Raw genomic sequence first — 27,574 nt, forward strand, 5'->3', positions numbered from 1 at the left:
AATGTATCATTGGCATAGGGAATTTTTCCAGACAGTTTAAAATATGCAGTTGTTAAACCATTTCAAAAGAAACGTGACAAGTATCACGTAACTTACTTTTTTGAAAAGAGAGGGAAAAATGTTTCGTTAATTTGCAATGAAAATGTTTGACTTAAGAAAATCTCTTTTACGTTCATTGAAACCCACAGTTAAATTTTCTCAGGGTTCTATGGCCAGAAATATCATGCATATTCCAATGTGAAGACATCCATCTTACGTTGGTAAAAAAAATTATCTTTCTTGAATGTTACGTGATAAGCAAATTTAATATAATATTAAAACAGTTATTTTTCTATGTGAAGCTTCATGCTCCAGTATAGCTGCCTACGTGCAATGGCAGCATACACAATTAGAATAATTGTGTATTAGAATAACCTCTGGCCTAAAAAAGAAATGGAAACTATTATGAGACGCCGTTTTACATTTACTGGAATTAAGTACTTTCAACTCTTTCAGAATTAAATTTGCTATGAAGAATTTTTTATAAATTTTAACAGCAATGGCGTCGCTTCAACAATGCAATTACAAATGGCCAGGGCAAAATATAATTGTTACATAATTAATTAAATAAAGGGGACAGGGTATTACATTCTTGCTACTAACAAAAACATGTACTGCATTAAATACTGGCATATATATTTAGCAAAAATTCTAAATACACTACATGTAGCAGAAATAATTCTTTACAGACCGTAATCTAAATGTGACATTAGAACCAACCTGGCACAGAAGACAATAAAGAAGAAAAGAGAAGACAATGAAATATTTTCCTATATACTACGATATAGAGACAATAGTAATTAATATTCTATAAAATTCTGTATAGCGACTCCATTGTAGTCACATATCCATAAAGTGATTTACGTTATTTTTTTTAAGAAGTGATGCTATACAAGGCAGACTTAAACAATTATTGTGCAATTTCTTTACTGACAACAAAAATAATCTGATAGTATGGGTAACATTCGATGATTTATTAACGAGTTAAATCTGTGATACTGTAACAGTTCCTAAGGATGTCTGCTGAGTAGTTGCTCTCCCCAAACAGCAATCCATGTAAGTTAACCAGTTGCGTCTTTACCTGCAGTTGCTTGTACTTTAGATACTGTTGTTATGCATGACTCTGTTTAAAAACAGTTGCTTCATGTAGTCATAGGATCGAGCTGCACAAGTCAACTTTCATGCCATGCAGCTAATTCCCTGCAAATAATAACCTGTAGCTGTTACCCTGGAGTCAAATAGTATATTCATTGGCTAGAATTGCGAGTTAATGCAATATACAGAAATACAATATAAAGTTAAATGAGTAATTTAATAAAAAGGGTTCTATTCTAACATCTGTAAATGCTGTAGATAAACAGAGCATTATGTTAAAGAATGTTTATTCGAGAATGGACATCTCAAGCAAATGGGAAGTATTCCTATGATATCAGTTAAATTACAGACAGAAAATACACTTATCAATATCAGCAAAGTTACGCCGAAAGTGTTACGAGAGTGGCAGCAAATTCTCCAAACTAAATAGTCATCAAAGACACGCGAAAACTACATCCATTTCGCAATCACAACACACGAAATATTCACCAGTTCAAAACTGTTCAGAGTTCAACATGATTCACAAATTAACACATACAGTATAAAAAAAAGTGACTCATACCCTTTCTGTCCTAAGTTCCTTAATACAGGTGGAATAAATTGGAGTCCTACCCTGGGTTAGATTAGTTTCAGTTTTCGTTCCATAGACCAAAAAATGAGAATTCTCGTGGGTGTGGAACACGTCAGAAACTATAACACAGAAAACATAAAACATTTGAATGTAATATTTACTACCCTGATCATTTGTCATGAGATTGTCAAAATAGGTGAGTACAATACAGTAAACGGAGCAACTAATATTTACAGAATTAATACACTGTCAGAATGAAACACTGTTATGCACTATTAATAAATTTATCATACACAAAATACCTAATGTTGACTGTTGTGACCAAGAGTTGTCAAAACAGAAATCTAACAGTCTTTATTTAAAGGGGCCTAACCGTCTCAATTAAGATATTCATCTCTGGAGTAGGAGTAGTTGCCTGTCAAAAAGTCTGACTTTGTTTAAACCATGCTTTATCTGAAACCAAGCTTTTAAAGGCTGTTGGCAATTTATTGAAAATGTGTGTTCCCAAATAAAGGACCCTTTGTGGACCAAGGTAAGTGATTTTAGGTCTTTGTGTAGATTGTTCTTATTCCTAGTATTGATACTGTGTATTGAGCTATAGGTTGGAAACAGAGATATATTACCTTGAACAAATTTAATTAAGGAATAAATATACTGAGAAACAGTGGTTAGAATACAAAGTTCCTTGAACAGGTTCCTACATTATGGGCTTGAATTTACACCCCAAATGATTCTTATTACATGCTTTTTCACGCAAAAACTTTTTCTCAATTTGATGAGTTAGCTCAGAATATGATTTAGTATGACATAATAGAATGAAAGTAAGCAAAGTATGGACGTTTTTTATATTTATATCTCCCAGATCTGACAACATTCTCCCTGCAAATACAGACTCGTTTAGGCGCTTAAGTAATTCTGTGGTATCCTCTTGCCAACTGAATTTATTTTGGAGTTGTAATCCCAGAAATTTAACATTGTCAATCTCTTCAATCTGCATGTCTTCATATGTTATACACATGCTGTAAGGAAATCTGACAGTTTCTGAACTGCTTATAGGGGTCTTTCCAAAGTTTAATGACAGTGAATTAACTTTAAACCATTTATTAATGTCAGCTTTAGCTATTCTTAAATCTGTACTTAACTTGCTACTTATTGCAATGTTGCATCATCTGCAAACAAAACTTAAACAAAACTTATCATCTGGCAATGTAACAGACGAGAGGTCATGCAGACCACTCGGAATATGAAGTTCCTTCAAAAGTATTCTAGCGGTCATTCACTGCACAGAATCAATCTATACAGCTGAATCACACGATGCCATAGGCAGGTCTGCCTTCTTCAGTATTCGATATCATGTGTCCAGAATCGCTCCCTTGAGCTCTTCCCTCCAAAAATTCCAGTCTCCACTTGACTCCCTTAGAGTTCCGGTACTGCCTGCTTTTCCATTGGCTGAAGGCCATCCCCACCAAAAATGGATAATTTGTATGCACAAAAAACATGATTTGGCTCATCTTGTATCTTCCTGGACTATATGAACATATTACAGTATTTAAAAAAGAAATGTTATAAATATTTGATCACTCAGAGCATTCACAATAGTTACAAATAAATGTTTGTTCATAAATAAATAAGCTAGTATTCTGATATAAGTGCACTCATGTTAAATTACAATGAACTGTCGTTACATTTTGTTTGGACAATTATTTATGACTTCTTGACAAAAGTGTTTTTTGGCACTCTTTAAAACAGTGGTCTCAGCTCAGACATGGGACTGATAACTTTTGAGTCAGCAGTTTTTTAATAGCACTTGCAGTCAACATTTATATAAAGTTACTGGCGAAATGTTAAGCTGTCCATTAAGCAGAAGTATAACAGAATGTGAGGTACTGAAGCTGTGTTCATTTGCTGTGTATATGCGGAGAATACATGTTCTGACAAATATTTGCTTAATAGAAAAAGATATAAAGGCGTAATAAATCAACAAATAAAGTAGACACACATACGTTGCTTCCAGAGATGACGGTTGTAGTGCAATGCTGTCATTTAATATAATGTTAGTTGAAATCGCATGAAGCATTTAGAAACCGTTAATTCGCGCTCTGAGACGTGGGCTAGCCTACATACTCCTAAAATTACAGTACAGACATTGTTTGATGCTCCCCCTTACTGGCTCCTCACTGACGATAATTAGGCGCTGAGAGGCTTAATTAAAGAATATGTAGCACTGTTGCAGAAAAATTCCAAAGAAATATATTTTCGAGACAGTGCTGAAGATTTTGACTGAGTTTGTTGTCCATTAGTGGATTCGAATGACGTTCCAAATAATTTAGGTTTAGGCCTAAAAGAGGAACTAGCAAATTTGTAAGCATACAGAACATTGAAATCAAAATCCTTTGTAGTGTTTGTGGAAACATTTTGGTCATCAACGAGCAGTGAATAGCCGGCTATCTCCTAGATGATACTTAATGTGTTATCATGTTCAACTACATATTTGTGGGAATCGGGCTTCTCGACATTGTCTGAAGTTAAAAAAAGAACAGAGTCAAATCCATCGATCAAGAAATGAGGCTTGCATTGTCAAATATACTGCAGAGAATCAGCATTTGTGTGCAGCAAAAGAAATCTCAAAAATCACATTGAAGGTATCACTGGAGTTAATTACTTTAAAATTCGTATTGAAAATGCCTATTCTCGACAATGACACCAAATTAATAAATTAATAACTTGTTAAAAAATCTTTTAGTCTCTTCCTGTATAATAATAATAATAATTCGTAACTATATTAAGATTCAAACGATTTTGAGGGAAAAGACATTTTGGTGCACCGTGTATAGGCCCGTCTAGCTGTACTGTGTGTAATAAAATGTTGCGCAACAGTGGCCTAGAGGTCTGTTTCTACCATCTGCAACAAAATAAAAGGCGTTCAGCAGAAATTTGGTGAAGTTTGGTGCCAAGGTGACATCATTAACTCACCTTACATCTCACATGAACTCCTGAGCTGTCTCTTATTTTTTTAGCATGTCGCCCCAGGGATAACTTTGCGGGGTGCCACACTTCTGCACCACTAAAGAGGAACGTTGTGGACACCTTCGAGCGAAATTTCAGTGGCCGTAATGGGAAGCAGTAACTGGGTTTCGAAAAAGTGATCACTTTATTCTGTTTCACAGTGAAGAATAGCCCTATAACTATGCTGTGGAATGTGCGTTGATCTGAAACTTCCTCACAGCTTAAAAATGTGCGCCGGCTAAGGAACCTTTGCTTTCGCTGGTAATGCCCTTACCCATTCTCTGCAGTATCATTTCTTCCATAAGTGCGTGGCAGAGGCTATTTATCACGCTCCTCCCTGTTACGGCCTTTTCCGGTTCGAGACGTGTATGGAGCACAGGTAGATTGATAGTTGCACATGTTGTTAACTAGTGTAACATCGTCTTCACTGTTCCAACGTGGGCGAGACAGAGGGGGATAAATAAGGTTTTTATATTCTTCACGTAATACTGCTTCTCGAAATTTAGTAAGTAATCTTTTGCATCTGTCATAAAAAGTCTGTCAGTTAAGGTATTTTAACATATCTATGACACACTCACGTAAGTCAAACAAGCCTGTGACCATTCGTGTTGCTCTTCAGTCCGAAGATAGGTTTGATGTGTCTCTCCACGCCGCTCTACCCTGTGCAAGCCTTATCTCCGAATAACTACTGCAAAGTACATCTTTCTGAAGCTGCGAACTGTATTCATCTCTTAGTCTTCTACGCTTGTCGACCCCGCACGTCGCTCCGGTACTAAACTGATAATCCCTTAAGTCTCGGAACGTTTCCTACCAACGTACCCCTCCTTTTGGTCAACTTTTGCCACAAATTTCTTGTCTCCTCAGTTCTATTCAGTACCTCCTCATTAATTAAGCGATCTATCAATCTAATCTTCAACGTTCTTCCGTAGCATTTCAAAATATTCTATTCTCTTCTTCTCTTGACTTCATTGTCCATGTTTCTTTTCCATACAGGGCTACACTTCAGATCCATAAGTTCAGAAAAGGCTTCCTAACACTTAAATCTATACAGAATGTCAAAGAATTTTTCTTCTTCAGAAATGATTTTTTCGGCATTGGCAGTGTACATTTTAATCCCCTCTACTTCGGCCATCAAATAACAAAACTCACCTACTACTGTGTCCCGTTACCTAATCTAATTGCCTCAGCATCACGTGATTTACTTACACTGCATTCCATTATCCATGTTTTGTTTTTGTTGATGTTCGTCTTATACTCTCCTTTCAAGACACTGTACATTCCGTTCACCTGCTCTTCCAAGTACTTTGCTGTCTGTGAGAGGATTACAATGTCATCGGCAAGCCTCACAAACCTCCAATTTTTTATTTGTTCGCCATGAACTTTATTTGCTACTCCAAATTTTTAAACGTATGTTTGCCTTTCCTTAAAGTATCTTCTAAGACAAGCCGTAGGGTCAGTTTTGCCTCGTGTGTTTCTACATATCTCCCGGAAGGAAGCTAATCTTCCTCGAGATCGGCTTCTTTATTCTTTCTAGTCTTCTGTAAAAAAATCATGTCGGTATTTTACAGCCATTACTTATTAAACTGTCATTTCTGTAATATTCACACCTGTCGCGTACATCATGCACACCAGATAGAATGGTTTTGCCACGGCTGGCTCTCCCAAAGCCACAGAATGTCGTTTACTGAAGGTGCCTTGTTTCAACTTCGTGCTCTGTCAAATTATTCTCACAGTATTATATTTCGCGTCTCATGCTCATGCTCTTCCATTTCTATGATAGTGTCTTCAATTTCTTTTCCCGTGTATACTCCCTCTATATACTCCCTCCAGCTTTGTTTTCCCTTCTTTGCTGGATACTGGTTTTCCATCTGAGCTCTAGGTATTCACACAGCTGCTTACCTTCTCTCCACAGGTCCCTCTAATTTTCCTGTAGGCGGTATCTGCTTGCCCCCTAGTTACACGTGCTTCTGTAGACTCGCATTTGTCCTCTAGACATTTTTACTTTACCATTTTGCACTTCGTCGATCTCATTTTTTAGAAATTAGCATCCCCATTTGCCAACGTCATTTGTTCTATTTTTAAATTTTGTCCTTTCATGAGTTAAATTTAGTATATTGTGTGCTATCTAGGGATTCCTACTAGGCCTATGTTACAACCTGTTTAATCCTCTACTGCCTTAACTATTTCATCTCCGAATGGTATCCTGTCCGTGCATTTTCGTCCAGATCGCAGACTTTTGAGCAATATTCTAGAATAAACGCACAAACAGTTACTAGGCGGATTACATATTCCCATATTCTATGAATAAACCAAAGATTGTCACATCTACTACCCACGACTGAACCTATCTGTTCGTTCCCTCCAAAGTGTTACACCCAGGTGTTTGTGTGAGTTGACCTATTCCAATTGTGACTCACTAAAATTCTAATCATGTGATACTACAAATTTTTGTTTTCTGAAGTGCAAAATTTCCAATTTTTGGATACGTGAAGCAAGTTGTCAGTCTTTGCATCACTTCAAAATCTTTTCGAGATGTGACTGAATATTTATGCAGCTGAGGTCGATATTAATATTGTCTTCCAAGTAATTGATATACAACATCAACAAAAGGTGTCCCAACACACCTTTTCTGGAGCACGCCTGAAGTTATTTCTATTGCTTTCAATAGCAAGAACTCCGCAGACAATTGTATCTTGAACCAGTTTTATTAAGGCACTGTCTGTTTCGTGGCTTACAGCCACGTCCCAGGTGCAAATGAAAATTAAAACATGGTAAACAAAGTGGAGATTATGGAAGGTACAACTACCATAGATAAAAACCACAATGTCCGAAGAGTGGACAGTCAATGAATAAAAGTTGGGCAACGGGAACCCTCCCATGCAGCTTAACAAGGACGCGCCAGAAAGTGTGCACAGCAGAGTGTCACCCAGAGGGGGCTGGACGTCCAATGGGGCAGCATTAAGCCGAGTAACACGCGGTCGCGTGGTTGTACGACTACGGCAGACCGATGATGAACGTCCGCTGCAGCTGCGTGGCATCCGACAAGCGGCCGGACTCCAGTCAGTCGCGATGCAGCTGAACTCGAGACTTAGTGACGACACCTTTCCCAGTGTCAAAATGTGGACCAATGTAAACAACACTGTTGGAAAAAAATCGCAACACCAGAAATAATTAATGTAGAGTCACGAAATTTCGGGAATACGTTTGTCCAAGTAACGTGTTCCAGTGATTAACATTGGAAGATCACAAGTTAATGTGAGCGCGAGATGAGGCACTGCAAATGTGAAATCCTGGTGCATTAATAACCGGTGTGACCGCCAGAATGTTGAATGCAAGCATGCAAATTTGAAAGGTGGCATGAGGCCCCTCTCATATTTCTATCTTACTCTGAGTAATTCAATTTTCCTCTCTAATTGCATGTGGTGAAGTGTCGCTATTACTTCACACGCGGACTTCCCAGCGTCTCTCGTCACCCAGGTGGTCCGGTGACAGGCGGGTTCTGCTGATCTTGAAAGGGTTAAGCCAACGGGTGTGGGGGAGTCGAGTGAATGCTTCCCAGACGCCGACATTGTCGTAAGAGTGGGGGCGACACGCCCACAGGGGCCTGACGGAGCGGCTGGGCTAGAGATTCCGTTACGTCGCAGAAACTTAGTGAAAACACTTTCTGGCGGGCTACCAGCGAGGCGTGGGAATGACTTGTGTTCCCAGGCAGTCTTGGCGGGCAAATTCCCGCGTTTTCTGCAAAATCATAACTGTGATTGGCTGGCTCAGGGGATACCTCTGTGACGTAGGAAAATCGACGCAGTAATTGGCGCTAAGTATCTCCATTGGTGGAATAGTACTGCGTCGGCAATAGAGTGGAATTTTCCGCCGGTTTTAGAGTTGCTGATTGGAACGTTTAACCACAGCCACTGTCGTGGGGGCGGGAAAGTTCTGTGTTCGGCTTGTACAGGTGCTCTTGAGAGGGTCGGCTCTCGCATTTTGGTAGGAGTAAGTTACAAGACTGAGCTCTCGCTGCTCTGGACAGCCTGCCTTTCGTTGGCTGTCTAATATGCTTTTATTTAATTCTACCTGTTTGACGAAGTTGCTGAAGTTTCGACTTTAACGTAACTTTCAGAGTACAGTTGCCAATTGAGAGTTCTGTGTACAAGTGGCCTATGTTGTCCGTCTTGAGCAGTTTTGGCTAAAGTTGACTGTATCAGAGTTACTGTGTGACTTCTCTTATTAAAATCACTCCCTGTTCCATCAGTGCTTGTGTCGCGAGCCTTCTTCGTCTCCCTCAGAGGCGTATTTGTGTTGCTAGGAAGTCTTTAGTCTGGAACAACCAGACCAGGAGAACTTGTTTCGGGCTATACTTGCGACATTTATCATCACCACGACGGGACATCGAAACAACCTGCCATAGCCTCCGGTACGCCAGATCGTGTCCTTGCAGTTAAGAAGACAGCTTGGTAATGTATGTCCGCAGCACCGGAAGATTTGGGAATTTTGCTCTGTGATAATCAGAGCTCAGCAGAGCGCCCCTGTTCCCGTCTTTTCTTATGTGGTTCTGTCTTGCACGTTCACTGCCCGAGTTCTCACTACTGTAGTAGCAATTAATGTTGGGTTGGCTGGATGTTTCTCTTAAGATTCGAGTTGCAAGGAATTGGCTCCACATACCACTTGGTCATAAACATCGCATGCTAGTTTATGGACAACTTCACCTTAACAACATTTATTTGCGTATCCAATTTGATGTATTGTAAATGTTTCATGTGTTTTGTTTATTATTTTGAGCTTAGTCATAATAAATCAAATTGTCCCCCCTGCGGGTCTGGGATAAGAATAGGCCCGAGGTATTCCTGCCTGTCGTAAGACGCGACTAAAAGGAGTTTCAACCGTTTCGGCCTTCCATGTGATGGTCCCCCTCGGGGGTTTGACCTCCATTTTTCAAAATTCTACAGAAGTACGAGCCTTTTGGGGAAGGACGCCTTACGTGGTGTATCACTGGTCCTCAGTGCACTAAGACCTTGGCACTCAGCATTGTAACGGCATTGTAACCGCACCCACTATTCCTCAAATTGGGCCTAAACACCTGGTGGGATGCAAAAGTTACACCCATAGTGCATCCCCATCTGCACCTACGACCATGATGGACTTTCCATGGCACCCGAAATCCAGCACGGTAGCCAGCCCGTTGTGGTGGGGTCGTCATGTACCCTCTAGGTTGTAGCCCCCTGACAACACAGATGAAACATCAACATGTATCAGGTCGATCAGTGGCCGAGTCTTTTAAAAAGAAAGGTACTGTCTCTGGTTCTGGTCCTCCTGCCCTTTCCCCCTTGGCCACTCCCTGGGAGGAAGGACAGGCCTGCCAACTTGGGGCGAAGTACTTCCCCCGCTATTTAGTCTGTTCTCGGACCAGTGGGGGGACGTTCGCCACCTCAAAGCCCATGTTCTTTGTTCAGCACATTGAGGACATCTTCGGGGAAATCGAGGCTCTCAGTAAAATGCGTTCGGGGTCCGTTCTTATCAAGACCACCTCCGCCACACAGTCGGCGGCGCTCCAGGCATGTGACCGACTAGGGGACATCCCAGTGTCCATAGTGCTGCATCTGGCACTGAATAGGACGCAGGGGGTTATTTTTCATCGGGACCTCATGCTACAATGTGATGAGCTCAGGGCCAACCTGGAGCGCCGAGGCGTGCATTTCGTCCGGCGAGTCCAGCGCGGCCCCAAAGACCGTCGCATCGACACCAAGGCCTTCATCCTCGCCTTCGAGGGGGACGTTCTCCCGGAGAAGGTAAAGGTGATGTTTTCCCGGTGCGTCGTGCGACCCTACGTCCCGCCTCCTATACGCTGCTTTGGGTGTTTGCGCTTTGGGTGTTTGCGCTTTGGGCACATGTCGTCATGGTGTGAGGCTGAGCCCCTTTGTGGCGATTGTGGACGTCCTCTTTGTGAGGAACATACATGCACCCCACCACCTCGGTGCGTCAATTGTCCTGGCCTCCACTCGCCTAGGTCTTTAGACTGCCCTGCGTATCAGGAGGAGAAGAAGATTCAAGAATTGAAAACTTTGGACCGTCTCTCTTATTCTGAGGCCAGGAAGAAGTATGACCGCCTCCATCTCGTGACGTTGACAACTTCGTTTGCCTCAGTCGTGTCCACTCCTTCCACAGTATCCTCACGCTTATCCTGTCCCCCCTCCACCTCCTCATCCCATCCGGGGTCTATGCCTCTGCCTCCCAAATCCCTCCCTTCCAAATCTTCTTCCCTCACGGCCCCTGCCCCCTCTGCCCCAGGGGCCACCCTTCTATCCTCCTCCCCCTCCTCCGCCTGAGAAGCGATCCTCTTCTCAGGCGTCCATCGGGGAAACGTTCCGGACCCCGGCTTCCGAGGTCCGGCGTTCCAAAATGGACCCCGCGCGTGAGGTCCTTCTTCGGGTACAGCCCACCATCCCTGTGCCTTATTGGACTTCCAAGAAGGCCTCCAATAAGAAGTCTTTCTCCTCCTCTCTACCCCCGCGCGTTTCGTCTGACGCTCCATCCGTGAGTCGCTGCTCCCGGCCGTCCTCAGTTTCGCCAGGCCGCTCTGCTGCCAGGCGCTCAGCTGGCCTGCGTCGGTGAATGATGCTGCCCCTCCTACGCAACCCAGGAATGCGGCTGCAGCTGGCGGCGACTCGATGGAACAGGATCCGCCTCCCGCCGGTTGTAGCGTTGTTCCCTCGAAACCTGGCCCTCCGCAGCCGTCGAGGTGACCAGCTCTTCACCCGTTTCGTTCCCCCTTGTTTCTGACTTTATTACATTGTAACATAAGAGGTATTCGATCTAATCGGGAGGAATTACAACTGCTGCTCCGCCTGCACTGTCTGCTCGTCCTTGGTCTCGAGGAAACCAAGTTGCGCCCAACTGACCGTATTGCTTTTACCCACTATACCTCGGAGCGGTCTGACCTCACCCCTGTGGACAGTATTCCAGCTCATGGTGGGGTCATGTTGCTCGTTAGAGACGATGTCTATTACAATCCCATCCCATTGACCACCCCACTCCAAGCAATAGCTGTCCGTATTACTCTTTGTGCCTTTACTTTTTCTGTTTGTACTGTCTACACTCCATCATCATCCGCAGTTAGTCGGGCTGACATGGTGCACCTGAATGTTCAGCTTCCTCCGCCGTTTTTATTGTTTGGCGACTTCAATGCCCATCATCCCCTTTGGGGCTCTCCTGCATCCTGTCAGAGAGGCTCCCTCTTGGCAGATGTCTTCCACCATCTCAATCTTGTCTGCCTCAGTACTGGCGCCCTGACTTTCCTCTCGGACTCTACTCATACCTACTCCCACTAGGACCTCTTGATCTGTTCTACCACTCTTGCCCGTCGGTTCGAGTGGTATGTACTTTCTGACACCTATTCGAGCGACCATTTCCCCTGTGTCGTTCGTCTCCTGCACCACACCCCATCACCACGTCCTTCGAGCTGGAACATACCGAAAGCTGACTGGGGACTTTACTCCTCCCTGGCGACCTTTCAGGACCACGAATTTCTCAGTTGTGACAGTCAGGTCCAGCTGTTACCATCAATGCTGCCGAACGTTCCATTCCTCGTACTATCTCTTCTTCACGTGGCGTTTCCGTCCCCTGGTGGAATGAGGCTTGTAGAGACGCTATCCGTGCTCGACGACGTGCTTTACGCACCTTTCGCCACCATCCTACGTTGGCGAATTGGATACAAACGACTCTGAGCGCAATGCCGTAGAGTCATCAAAGACAGCAAAAAAACTTCTTGGGCCTCTTTCACCAGCTCGTTTAACAGTTTTACTCCCTCTTCTGTCGTCTGGGGTGGCCTGCGCCGGCTGTCGGGCATTAAGGCCCACTCCTCGGTACCTGGCCTGACTTCAGGTAATGAGGTACTTGTTGATCCTGTGGATGTCTCCAACGCCTTCGGCCGCTTTTTCGCGGAGGTTTCGAGCTACGCCCATTACCACCCTGCCTTCCTTCCCAAGAAAGAGGCAGAAGAGGCTCGGCGACCTTCCTTCCACTTGCTGAATCTGGAAAATTATAATGCCCCCTTTACTATGCTCGAACATGCGCTTGCACTGTCCCGGTCCTCTGCTCCGGGGCCAGATGCCATTCACGTTCAGATGCTGACACACCTTTCTTCGTACCTACAATCGCGTCTGGATCGAAGGTCAAGTCTCCATGCGTTGGCGTGACGCCGTCGTTGTTCCTATACCCAAACCCGGGAAGAATAGACACCTTCCTTCTAGTTACCGCCCCATTTCTCGTACAAGCTGTCTCTGTAAGGTGATGGAGCGCATGGTTAACGCTCGGTTAGTTTGGATTCTTGAATCTCGACGGCTACTTACCAATGTTCAATGCTGCTTTCGTCGCCGCCGCTCCGCTGTTGACCACCTTGTGACCTTGTCGACATTCATCATGACCAACTTTTTGCGAAAGCGCCAAACGGTAGCCGTGTTCTTCGATTTGGAGAAGGCTTATGATACCTGCTGGAGAGGAGGTATCCTCCGCACTATGCACAGGTGGGGTCTACGCGGTCGCCTGCCCCTTTTTATTGATTCCTTTTTAACAGATCGAAAGTTTAGGGTAGGTGTGGGTTCCGTATTGTCCGACGTCTTCCTGCAGGAGAACGGAGTGCCTCAAGGCTCCGTCTTGAGCGTAGCCCTTTTTGCCATAGCGATCAATCCAATTATGGATTGCATTCCACCTAATATCTCAGGCTCTTTTTTTGTTGGTGACTTTGCGATCTACTGCAGTGCCCAGAGAACATGCCTCCTGGCTGCGCTGCCTTCAGCGTTGTCTTGACAGCCTATACTCATGGAGTGTGGCTAATGGCTTCCGGTTCTCTGAAGAGAAGACGGTTTGCATCAACTTTTGGCGATATAAAGCGTTCCTTCCGCCATCCTTACATCTAGGTCCCGTTGTTCTCCCATTCGTGGGAACAACTAAGTTTCTAGGGCTCACACTGGACAGGAAACTTTGTTGGTCTCCGCACGTCTCTTATTTGGCAGCCCGTTGTACATTCCCTTAATGCCCTCAGAGTTCTTAGTGGTTCATCTTGGGCAGCGGATCGCACTGTCCTGCTTCGCTTGTATCGGTCCATAGTCCGATAAAAGCTGGATTATGGGAGCCTCGTCTACTCGTCCACTCGGCCATCCCTCTTACGCCATCTCAACTCCATCCACCATCAGGGGTTACGTCTTGCAACCGGAGCATTCTACACTAGTCCCGTCGAGAGTCTTTGTACTGAAGCTGCCGAATTACCATTGACCTACCGGCGCGGTGTACTGCTTTGTCGGTATGCCTGCCGGCTGTTGTCAATGCCCGACCACCCCTCTTATCAGTCCTCCTTCGCCGATTCTCTCGACCGTCAGTATGGGTTGTACGTGTCTGCCCTGCTGCCCCCTGGAGTCCGCTTTCGTCGCCTGCTTCGACAATTGGATTTTGCCCTCCCTACCACCTTCAGAAAGGGTGAGAGCCCGACACCACCTTGGCTCCAGGCTCCGGTTCATATTCATCTCGACCTCAGCTCGCTCCCGAAGGAGGGCACTCCGGCTGCAGTGTATTGCTCACGGTTTGTCGAACTTTGTGGGCGACTTGCCGGTCACACCTCTATTTACACTGATGGCTCCAAAACTGACGATGGTGTCGGCTGTGCCTTTGTCGTCGGGGCCGTCACCTTTAAATACCGGCTCCTCGACCAGTGTTCCAGCTTTACGGCCGAGCTTTTTGCTCTCCATCAGGCGGTTCAGTATGCCCGCCGCCACCGCCATTCATCGTATGTACTCTGCTCTGATTCACTCAGTGCTCTTCAGAGCCTTGGAGCTCCATATCCGGTCCATCCCTTGGTGCAACAGATCCAGCAGTCCCTCCATTCTTTTGCTGATGATGGCACTCCTGTCAGCTTTCTGTGGGTTCCCGGCCATGTAGGAGTGCCTGGGAATGAGGCTGCTGATGCTGCAGCCAAGGCTGCAGTCCTCCTGCCTCGGCCAGCTTCCCATTGTGTCCCGTCATCTGACATTAGTGGGGTTGTTTGTAAGAGGCTTGTCATTGTGTTGGGATACTTGGTCATCACTTCAAGGAAACAAGCTCCGGGCCGTAAAACCGTTCCCAACTGCTTGGACAACCTCCTCCCAACCATCTCGGCGAGAAGAGGTCCTTCTGACCAGGTTGCGGATTGGACATTGCCGGTTTAGCCACCGCTACCTGCTCTCCGGTGACCCAGCCCCGCAGTGCCCTTGAGGTCATGCATTGACAGTGCGCCATGTTTTATTGCCGTGTCCCCGTTTTAGTCAATCTCGTGTTGTCCTGTCTCCGCCATCCACTTTACAGGATATTTTAGCTGATGACACTCGAGCAGCTGCTCGAGTTCTTCGTTTTATTACTTTGACTGGCTTGTCCAAAGACATCTAACTCTTTCACTTATTTTATCTGCATCTTTGTAAGAACTTTCTGGTGCCCCCCCCCCCCCTTTGTGTTTTACTAGTTTCTATGTGCTCTTACAATTGTGACTCGGCGCTAATGACCTCAGTAGTTGAGCACCCTTAAACACCCAAAAAAAATCAAATTGTTATTTTGTACAGAACTTTCATTCTGTGACTCGGTAGGAAACCTTTCATTTCTCACTACGTTGATGAAACTTTCCTTTATCTAATTAATTTGTATTCAATTAAATTATTGCAGGTAATAAACTCTTTTCTACTCCACTTGCAGGGTCGATTGCAGTCAGTTCGTGTTTCTTCTTAATCCACGTGCAACAGCAGAAGTCGGAGTTAAAAAAAGGGGTGGCTTAGAGCATCATTTTCACATGAAGATTCTAAAAGAATTTAGTTTTAAATACACTGGTAGCCCCGGCACGTCGCAGACTTGTATGCGTTCTGTTGTACAGGTGTCGGATGTCAGTTTATGGGATGGAATTGTATGCCTGTTGCACTTGATCGGTCAGTACGGGGACGTTCAATACTACTTGTGCATGACGCTGGAGCTGTCGTCTGCTGGTGTCCCGTATGTGTTGGAGACAGAGCTGGTGATCGAGCACGCCAAGGCAACATGGCGACGCTCTGTAGAGCATGTCGTGTTACAACAGCGAAATGTGGGCGAGCAGTATCCTGTTGGAAAACCCCCCCTGAAGTGCTGTTCGTGAATGGCAGCACAACAGGTCGAATCACTAGAATGACGCACAATATTGCAGACAGGGTGCGTGGGATAACCGCGAGAGTGCTCCTGCTGTCATACTAAATGGTACCCCAGACTATAAAGGTGTGTGTAGGTACAGTGTGCCTAGGATGCAGACACTCTGGTTGCAATCCCTCAACTGTCCCCCAACACATGGCCATCAGAAAACACAACAGAACTCCATCCTGCCCTCTAAAGGGCTCCCGCTTTACTCCACCGAAGTTGCAAATGGCGATGGTTTGGGGACAGTGGAATGCACGCTACAGGACATCTGGCTCCGAGCTGTCCGTGAAATAACTGATTTGTAACAAATAACGTACGGGTTTGCTGCCGGGTGACGTCGTCGGCCACCGCCGATGCTTCGACAGGAGCGCACCCTGACATTCTCAAGGCACAACTGCAAGGAGGAAGCAGTGTGCAACGGAATTTAATACCTCGGTTCACAGAGGAGAAACTAGGAAGTCACCACACACAGAACAAGTGTCAACACAAACAAAGGTAACCAACATCAGAAACATCGATAGTTACTATTAATCAACAGGTGATGTAGCACTAATTCTGTCCCTCTGTTTTTCGATGAGAGACAGAGCCGGATTCCAAGCAGCATTTAAACAAAATCCACCATCTCTGTTAATAAGGTTGCTTGATAGTCTGATTTCCACAGCTTCCTTAATAACACTATCCCAATATGAAACTTCCTGGCAGATTAAAACTGTGTGCCCGACCGAGACTCTAACTCGAGTCTCGGTCGGGCACACAGTTTTAATCTGCCAGGAAGTTTCATATCAGCGCACACTCCGCTGCAGAGTGAAAATCTCATTCTGGAAACTATCCCAATAGCTGGACGTGCAAGCCAGAATCTCCGTGTTGTTGTATTCCATAGGATGACCGGTGTCAAGGCAGTGTTCTGCAGTAGCGGCTGTTGTAAGCGTGTGTGACGCTTATGTTCAATACACCGGTCTTCCGCAGTCCTCATTGTCTGACCAATATGTGACACGTCACAACTGCAAGGAATACGATAGACCCGAGCCTTTCGCAAATCAATATCATCTTTCGCGGACACCAACAGGGTCTTAATCGTAGAAGGTGGTCGAAAAACACATTTCACATCATATTTCCGCAAAATACGGCCAATCCTTTTGGAAACGCTTCCTGCGTAAGGCAAAAAGGCCGTAGACTTAGGTGCCACTTCGTTGTTAACGTCACTCATCCGTTGCACAGAAGGCTGATGGCGCAACGCACGTTTGATCTGCCTCTCACTAGAACCATTCTGACGAAAGGTGACTTCGAGGTGTGCTAGGTCAGCTGCCAAGCTTTCAGGGTCTGAGATAACGTGGGCCCTGTGAACCAAGGTACGAAGTACTCCTTCACGCTGAGCTGGATGGTGACAACTATCAGGTCGCAGATACAAGGGGTGGGTGGGCTTCCTATAAACAGAATGTCCCAACGTACCATCAGTCTTCCTTTTGACCAACACATCAAGGAAGGGAAGGCATCCATTCTTTTCCACCTCCATAGTGAACTGAATATTCGGGTGGGTTGAATTCAGATGTTCCAAAAACTGGTTTAAATTCTCACTACCATGAGGCCAAACAACAAAAGTATCGTCTACATACCTCAAAAAACACGCAGGTTTCAAGGTCGTTGACTCCAATGCATGTTCCTCAAAGTCCTCCATAAACAAATTGGCCACAATAGGTGACAACGGGCTTCCCACTGCAACTCCATCAGTCTGTTCGTAGTACTGACCGTTGAATAAAAGGTGGAAGTCAGCACAAGTCGAAACAAATTTGTTACTCGACACCAAACTTGACCTCAATTAGCTGCAACGAATCAGAGAGAGGAACGCGAGGGAAAAGAAAAACCACATCAAAACTGACTAAAATATCAGTCATTCAAACGCAACCCCTGCAATCGACGTAAGAAAGCTGCAGAGTTCTTAATGTGGTGTTCACACCTACCTACTAGTGGGCTCAACAAACTGCCAAGATGTTGAGCTACACGGTATGTCGGAGCACCAATATTGGAGACAATAGGCCTCAACGGGACAGCCTATTTATGGACCTTAGGGAGGCCATATAATCTAGGAGGTACAGCACAGTAAGAATTAAGATTCTTGATAGTCTCCTGTGACAAAGAACTTTTCTTCAGGAGGTTGGTGGTCTTTCTCTCAACACTCTTAGTAGGGTCAGCACCGATTTTGCGATACGCCGAATCAGAAAGTAGACACTGCATCTTCTGAATGTAATCGTGCTCGTTTAACAAAACTGTCGCATTTCCCTTGTCCGCAGGCAAAATAACAATATCAGGATCCATTCTAAGTGAACGCAAAGCAGCCGCCTCAGCTGCTGTAATGCTACACTTGGGTGGACGGGCCCCAGTCAACACACGACAAGCTTCCCTCCCAACCTCTTCCGCAGCCTCGGAAGGTAGTTTGATAGAACTAATGAAATCAACGACTGGCAAACTCTTAGGCGTCGGTGCGAAGTTCGATTCGCCGGGAAAAGGTAAGGTCTGACATTGATTTGTAACAGTTGGTTGTGTCACAGTGGTGCCAACTGCTGCTCAGATTGCCGCTGCTGGTGCAGTACGATGCGCCAGAGCCGTACGCGGTCTTCCCTCTCGAGAGCGCCACGGGGCCGACCGCAGCCGGGTTTTCGTACGACCGTACATTCTGGTGACCACCGCTGCCAGCGCTCATGTACAGTGGCTGCATTACTACCAATTCTTTCTGCAGTATCGCAGAAGGAACATCCAGCTTCTCGTAGCCCTATTACACGACCTCGTTCAAGCTCAGCGGGGTGCTGATCGTGGCGTCTTCTTGCCTTGCTGGCATTGTTGACTAACATCAGGTCGGCACGTCCAGTCTCAAAGGTAACTGACGCTGCGACCGTTACAGCGTGTATTTAAAGCAAACCTGATTTTCGTGCTCACAGTGGCACCACTCTTATGCTACTGGCGCGACGTAAAAACACGCCTGCCAACTTTCGTGTATGTCGCACAACTCCTTTGCATTGCGATTTCTTTTCCTTCAACGTGTTTTCAGCAGATGTATTTCGAAAACTCGGCAAATGACTGAACGTGAATTTGGAATAATGACTATTAAACACAGATTGCTGAAAAAAAAAGATTGATAAGTCTGACAATGTTGACATACTCACAGGTACTTGCTGGTTACACAACATCGTACAGTTGCACCCGAGGTAAATTAATGACGTTACTTTGGTCAGGGGAAGTACAAGAGTGAGGACGGGTTGTGTCCTTTACGTAATACTATGTAGCTGGGGTGAACGTATGCTTGAAGGTTGTCTTCGGAATTTCGGTTTCAAATACAGTTTCTAGAATTTTTTAAATCTCGTGCTGGATGGAGTTCTTGCAATCGGGTTTTGTTATAAAAAGAAGAGAACCGAACAGAAAAATACGGCACCTTGTTCTTTTTGCACTGTCTGTACTGCTCCTTTCACCACGCCACACTAATGTGTTCTGACGTAAGAGTCGAGACTGGATTGTGCATCGTCTTTAGCTTCTTCTCAATTTTGCTTTTAGATACAGAATTAGACCTTTTTCAAACAGTCTTCCTGAATGTGGGATGTACGTCAGACATCACATACCCAATCAGTACCAGTGTTATACTTTTTGCTACGTTGTCATTAGCGTTTACACTCTGCCTCCGCACTCATACCCGTTGAAATTTTCATTCATAGTTTCCTCTATAAATTGCTGTGGTGATACCTCTTGTCTTGCATATTCCACACTGACCTCTTCCCACCCACAAGACCTGAAACTTTCTCTACGTCCCCGGTTCGTACTGAAGTGAGAAACCCGTCCAGACACAAGCAGCGGGCCCTCGCTTGCTCCAGTTACGTCCAACCAGTCCCACTTCACTCGAAAGGGAACATCCCCAAGTGTCAATAGACGATCTTGATGAATCTTGGCGGGTTTGTAGAGGGCAAAATACTGCAGTACGTTTTTTAATTTGGAGTATTAGGTTTGGAAACGATAATAAAAAATGTTTCTCATATACAAGTTGGTGTGTAATTAATTTCTTAAAAGCAGTGTAACCCAAATTTTTAATAATTTCAAACTTTACAAAATACCCTACCACATTACTTAATTTTGAAAAATTAAAACTTTTGTTACAACACATTATAGCAGCTTTCAAGTTACATACATCCATGTGTCATAAAACTCGTTTCTGAAATACCATTCTTGGTAAATAGGCCGTACACTATGTGCTGGCAGAGTATTTTCAGCATACCAGATTAACATAACTACACATCAATTATTAGTCTAGTTCATTATTTTACTTATGTTTTTATTTTTTAAATTATTTCACGTATTATATTCATTTTTTGTTTTGTTTTTTACTTTACCGTTCAAGATATTTGCAGTTTAATAGAAAATAATAAGTCACTCATTATTATGATACAAAACCGTTACAAGTAACAGCACAGTGTAAATAAATGATTAGAACAAAACGTAATCTGACACTATGGACTTAAAATGAACTATGTCTCTCTACATAATACACGCGACAGAGAACACAATATATAACAAAATTCAGTAGAGTTTCATATTTTCCCGGAGACGCTCTAAATATCCTGGTTTATATCAGGCATATTTCATTAGATTGGTAAACCTTGGCGAAGAGAATTTGATTATGTTCTAGTGACTACAACTTGATGATACCGTTTCTTAAGTGGAGTTTTACATAATCACTCAGCAGAACTAGATCTCAACATCTTCTCACAAAGTTCTTCCAACACTGAAAGCTGCATACTTGTTACGGTGCCGTAGAGTCCTCCGGGACCATCGTATGAACAAATCGCTTCTTCTCAGATACGGTGCTCTCTTCGGTTCTTTCACACTGACACCACTAAGAATCTAACAGTAATACAAATTTTTCTGCCTCCCTGGGAAGGAAAGCAGGTTTCAAATATCTTTTGACCCGCTCGGATGTTTGTTCACCAGATTTCGGTACTGTCAGAGCCGGCCAGTATGGCCGAGCGGTTCTAGTTTTTTTGAACTATGAGACGTACACGGCTTTCTGTGTTGGAAGAACTTTGCGAGTAGATTTTTAGATCTAGTTCTGTTCAATGATTATAAAGTCGATCTCCGTTTGAGAAAGAATATAATCAAGCTGGACTCGGTGGCACGTAATCAATTCAGCGCGCCAAGGCTTACCACTCTTCTGAAATATACATTATACCCATCAGGATACTTTGAAACCCGTTGAATTTTGTCTTCTGTCATGTGTGTTATGTGAAGAAATTTCGTTCAATTTATGTACGTGCTGTAAGAAAACGTCATGTTTTAAGCATTTATTTGCAGATTACTATTTCTTATCTCAGACGTTATGTCTGGTCAAAAGTAGAAAGTGACATGGACCTTGATCAAGAGTGACTTCCTTTCAACTGTACGGTATATGTTATATTGCATTTAGGAACTTTCGGGTAATTGAGCATGTATCAATAATTACAGATTTCTGTAGTTGTATATATACGCTTGGATGTAGCTGTATTGCGTTGATGTACTGGTGGATATTGTGTGGTATGAGTCCTGTAGTTGATAGTATAATTGGTATAATGTCAACTTTATCCTGATGCCACATGTCTGACATCCTCAGCCAGTTGGATGTATTTTTCAATTTTTTCTCCTGTTTTCTTTTGTATATTTGTTGTATTGGGTATGGATATTTCGATTAGTTCTGTAATTTGTTCTTTTTATTGGTGAGTATGATGTCAGGTTTGTTATGTGGTGGTGTTTTATCTGTTATATTGGATCTGTTCCAGTATAATTTGTATTCATCATTCTCCAGCACATTTTGTGGTGCATACTTGTATGTGGGAACGTGTTGTTGTATTAGTTTGTTGTATGGCAAGTTGTTGATGTATTATTTTTGCTACATTGTCATGTCTTCTGGGGTATTTTGTATTTGTAGTATTGTACATCCACTTGTGATGTGATCTACTGTTTCTGTTTGTTGTTTGCAAAGTATGCATTTATCTGTTGTGGTATTGGGATCTTTAATAATGTGCTTGCTGTAATATCTGGTGTTTATTGTTTGATCCTGTATTGCAATCATGAATCCTTCCGTCTCACTGTATATATTGCCTTTTCTTAGCCATGTGTTGGATGCGTCTTGATCGATGTGTGGCTGTGTTAGATGATACGGGTGCTTGCCATGTAGTGTTTTCTTTTTCCAATTTACTTTCTTCGTATCTGTTGATGTTATGTGATCTAAAGGGTTGTAGAAGTGGTTATGAAATTGCAGTGGTTTAGCCGATGTATTTATATGAGTGATTGCTTTGTGTATTTTGCTAGTTTCTGCTCGTTCTAGAAAGAATTTTCTTAAATTGTCTACCTGCCCATAACGTAGGTTTTTTTATGTCGATAAATCCCCTTCCTCCTTCCTTTCTGCTTAATGTGAATCTTTCTGTTGCTGAATGTATGTGATGTATTCTATATTTGTAGCATTGTGATCGTGTAAGTGTAATGAGTGCTTCTAGGTCTGTGTTACTCAGTTTCACTACTCCAAATGAGTAGGTCAATATTGGTATAGCATAAGTATTTATAGCTTTTGTCTTGTTTCTTGCTGTCAATTTTGTTTTCAGTATTTTTGTTTTAGTTCTTCTTTAACCCTAGGACGCCTAAGGGGGGGGGGGAGAGGGTTTCGTTGAACCCACAATTTTTATGTTCCCTGCTTTTGCCCAAGTAACGTTCATACTACATATTCCCTTTGAATTATTGTTTGTTGGGTATTTTATGAAACGTTAGTGTCAGTATATTTTATAGAAAATTCCTGGTTTGAAAGAAAAAATAAACAAACTTATTATGGGTCCAACAATCCCCCCCCCCCTTAGGCTTCCATGCTATAGAAAATTTCCCTTAGTAGTATTTCGTATTTCTCATTTCTACAACAATGCAACTTACTTTCTTGTTGGTTGGTATTCTTGATATTCACAACAATCGGTTTACTTTCACAGGAAGTGATTGTTCATGTCAGTCAACTGTTATCTATCTTGTAAACTTGCAGTGAGTTAGTGCAGTTCCGTACTGTTCACACCCAGACTTAGAAATGACTAACAGAATACGTGACTCGTCTTTAGAAAGAGTTCTGAATGAAATTTTAGATGAAGATTCTGACTCTGGGAGTGAAAGTGAATATGAGGATGGTGTTACGGAGTATGATTCAGATCAGGAAAGTAATGTGGATGTTAAGAGAAGAAGAAGATTGCGCAGCTTCTGGCAGTGACCATCAGGATGTTATTGCGGCCAAGTCTGGAAGAAGGTACGTAACCACACAGCCTAGAATTCATCGGAGGTCTGTTGCTAATATAGTAAGATAGCAGGCAAGAGTAACTCCATCTGGTGTTTGACATTCACCTGGAGAAGCCTTGAAGTCACTTCTTACGCCTGACAACATGGATGTTATAGTAAAACATTCAAATGAAGAGGCAGTTAGGAGAAAAGTTACTTTACTAATGAGAAGGAATTGTATGCCTTTACAGGAATCGTGATAGTTTACAGGGGCAAATAAGGACAATTCTGTCAGTGTACACGATCTTTGGTCAGACCTAGTGGGTCGGCCAGTTTACAAGGGTGTTATGGCAAGAGAGCGTTTGAACGAACTTATTGCAATCATAAGGTTTGATGACAAAAGTACCCGCCAGCTAAGAAAGGAAGCAGACGAGTTCACAGCAATCCGTGATGTTTTCAACAAAGTGAATGATAGGTTTCCGCTACTGTATAAGCCAGGGGTCCACGAAGTGCTCAGCTTGTTTAGAGGGTGCTGCCCCTTTGTGAAGGATAAACCGGGCAAGTATGGCATCCTTATATGCATGATGTCCAATCAGTTGACGGATACGTCTTCAATATGGAACCCTATGCAGGTAATGTTCAGAATTTGTCGAAAGAAGAACGGGGTTCAGCAGCTGTCGTCAAACGTCTGGTAGCACCTGTGAAAAATACTGGTCGAAATAATACTACAGACCTATACTACGCATCGGTTGATTTTGCGGATTAGTTACACCAAGATTACAAAGTTACTACAGTAGGAACTCTCCAGTCAAACAGGAAGCATATTCCAGACATAATGAAGAACATGTCGAATCGAGAGCTATATTCATCAATGTTCTTGTTCACAGACCCAACAACAGGTAGGCCTCCAGTAACTTTGGTGTCCTACATAGCAAAAACGAAACCAAGTAAAAACTTACTGATGTTGTCAACAATGCACCAATATAAAGCCACTGTTGGAGGAGAGAACAACAACCTGAGATAAATGCATGTTATAACTCCACTAAATTGATAACATTGATCAAATGGCGCGTATGTACACCTGCAAGAGGGAACAAAGATATGGCCTCTATCTGTATTTTACTCCCTCATCGACATTTGTGCTATCAATGCAACCACTATATTCATCCAGCAACATCCAAGACGGAATGAAAAGAAACACAACAAACGGAAACTTTATCTTCTGCAAGCTGGGATGGAACTAGTGAAATTGCAGGTAGAAGAAAGAAGTGCCAATGCAAGCGGGTTATCTAACCAAATCGTTCAATCGATGGATACTATTCTACAAAAGAAAATCAAAGAAGTGACAACAGTAGCACATCAGCCTCCTGCAGGGAATGGTCGGTGACATATCTGTGTAAGAGAAGCTAAAACAAAGAAGCAGAAGTACAACAATCTAAGTAAACCAAAACAGTATTGTGGACAGTGTCATAAATGTGTGTGTAACACACATTCAGAAAAAAATTGTGAAGTGTCCCTCTTGCCTTGAAGTTGAGGACTCAGAGTAGTCTATAGTATATGAACACATCAATATTTTGTATTGTAATATGTCAGTTTTTTATTCACTCAATCCAATATTTATAACAATTAAAGAGATTTATAAACCGGTGCATTATTTAAAATACATAAACCATTTTGAAAATTGTAATTTTTCGTCAGTAAAGTAATTTAATACCTGTGGGCTCGCCGACCCCCCCCCCCCCCCTTAGGTATCCAAGTGAGAAAAAAGTCTTGGGCATCCTAGGGTTAATATTTGTATATCTATTCCTATTTTTTGTCTGTATCCTAGATATTTACAGGCACATGTTTTTTCCATCGCTTCTATACAGTCGCTCTGGTTATCCAATATGTAATCTTCTTGTTTGGTGTGTTTTCCCTTGACTATGCTAGTTTTCTTACATTTGTCTGTTCCAAAAGCCGTATTTATATCATTGCTGAATACTTCTGTTATCTTTAGTAATTGGTTCAGTTGTTAATTGGTTGCTACCAGTAGTTTTAGATCATCCATGTATAGCAAATGTGTGATTTTGCGTTGGTATATTCCAGTTATATTATATCCATAATTTGTATTATTTAGCATGTTGGATAGTGGGTACAGAGCAAGGCAAAACCAGAAAGGACTTAATGGGTCTCCTTGGTATATTCCATGCTTAATCTGTATTGGCTGTGATCTGATATTATTTGAATTTGTTGGGATATTAAGTGTGGTTTTCCAATTTTTCGTTACTATGTTTAGGAACAGTATCAATTTAGGACCTACTTTGTATATTTCCAGTATTTGTAGTAACCACGAGTGGGGTACACTATCAAAAGCTTTTTCGTAATCAGTGTATGCGTAGTGTATCGACCTTTGTTTAATTTTAGCTTGGTATGTCACCTCTGCATCTATTATCAGTTGCTCTTTACATCCTCGTGCTCCTTTGCAACAGCCTTTTTGTTCTTCATTTATAATACCCCCTGCGGGTCCGGGGGTTAGAATACGCCCGAGGTATTCCTGCCTGTCGTAAGAGGCGACTAAAAGGAGTCCCTTCCCCTCAAGGGGGTAGTTAGCGCCTGCGTTCGGAGACGGACGGTTCCACGACCTATATTTGCGGTCATTTTGGTTTTTCACTTCTTCCGGGTTTCTTCCTTCCTTTGGTTGGTTCCTTTCTTTGTTCTTCTCCATCTCACTGTTTTACTCTTTCCCTTGCCTTCTTCTCCTTGCCTTGCCTTCTTCTCCTTGCCTTGCCTTCTTCTCCTTGCCTTTGCTCCTTGACTTCTCTGGTCTCCGCCTCAGCTTTGAGACAGTCTGTCCTTTCTTTCCCTCTCTCCTTTCTTTTTCCTCTTCTTCTTTACTCCCTGTGCGTGCCTGAAGGCCGACCCACGCGTTCGCACGCATTGCCGGTGACGGGGTAACTCGTAATTCCCTGCCCTGGGTAGACAAGTAAGGCACGCACGTGCCCCCTGGTAAAGGCGAGGCCCAGGGAGGGGTGATTGCCTGAGCTGACACCTTCCGACCATGCTGATTGGTCCCTCCGTCCGTTTCTCGGGAGGTGTGAACAATCACCTAAGGCGGGAGTGCCCTCTGAGAGGGTCCCCACACGGACGGAGCGCGCCATCGGCGACGCTGGCAATCGTGGGGGATTCCTCCGCAATGGATTTCTCTTCTTCTTCTCTCTCGACTTCTGCCCAAAAATGGAAACTTGACCAGCCACCAGTGACAAACGTCCTACCACCTGCCCCACAGTTCCTCGTAGTTTCTCGATATGAGGACGGAAAGGATTTTTCCTCTGTCAACCCTTTCGTTATTCAGAAGGGCGTAAATGCCATAGCCGTATCTGTCAAGACTTGTACCAGGTTGCGTAACGGTACCTTGTCACTAGAAACTGAGAGCGCCTTTCAGGCCAAAAACTGCTTCGAACCACACTCCTGTACACGTTCCCTGTCCGGGTGGAGGCTCACCACACTTTGAATTCGTCTCGTGGTGTAGTATATACTAGATTGACTGACGAGATGATTCAGTCTTTCCTCGCTGAGCAGGGCGTGACGGCTGTCCATAGGGTCATGAAAAAGATCAACAATGACCTTGTACCGACCCGGGCTACAAGGTTATTTCTGTTCGCCCCTATGTCCCGACACCTACACGCTGCTACCAGAGTCAGCGTTTTAATCACACTCGCCAGTCTTGTTCCAACGCGGCTAAATGTGTCACTTGTGGCAGGGATGTCCATGAGGGTGACTGTCCACCTCAGTCTCCTCGTTTGTGAACTGTCAGGGTGACCATGCAGAGTCCTCCTGCGACTGTCCCACCTACAAGGAAGAACGCTGTATCCAAGAAATTCGGGTCAGAGAGAGAGTCTCCACCTCGGCTGCTCGCAAGCCATTCCCTAGTAGGAAGCCCACGTTGCTCCCAGCGGGGAAGTACAGTACTGTCCTCGCCTCTCCTCGGACTACCAGGGAGGTGGCGACGCAGACATGTGATCTGACCTTCAGCACTACGGTCGTCAGTTCGGCCAGTGCTAAGATCGCCCGGTCGACGTCTCCTCTTCCTCCCGTCGCCCCTCCGACAAAAGCACCTTTATCAGCTTCTGCCAGGACGAAGACCCAGAAGTCAGATGCACGGGCCTTAAAGAAGGAACCGTCTCGTGCAGACTTCCTACGTACCTCGAACTCTAAGCCGTCGACCAATCCTTCCACAAAACGGCCTTCCAAGAAGGCTCATAGGAAGCACAGTTCTCCTTCCCCGCCACGGCGCATTTCTCCTCCTGCGCCCCCCCAGCGGTTGCCGCCCCAGGCCGTCATCCGTTTCGCCTGGCCGCACCGCTGGTAGCCAAACATCTGGCCGTTCACCAGCGGAGGTAGCTCCCCCTCCCGGCCATCTTCACAAGATGGCCGACGAACCTATAGAACAAATGG

Source organism: Schistocerca gregaria, chromosome 9 (genome assembly GCF_023897955.1).
Source record: "Schistocerca gregaria isolate iqSchGreg1 chromosome 9, iqSchGreg1.2, whole genome shotgun sequence".
Taxonomy (NCBI): Eukaryota; Metazoa; Arthropoda; class Insecta; order Orthoptera; family Acrididae; genus Schistocerca; species Schistocerca gregaria.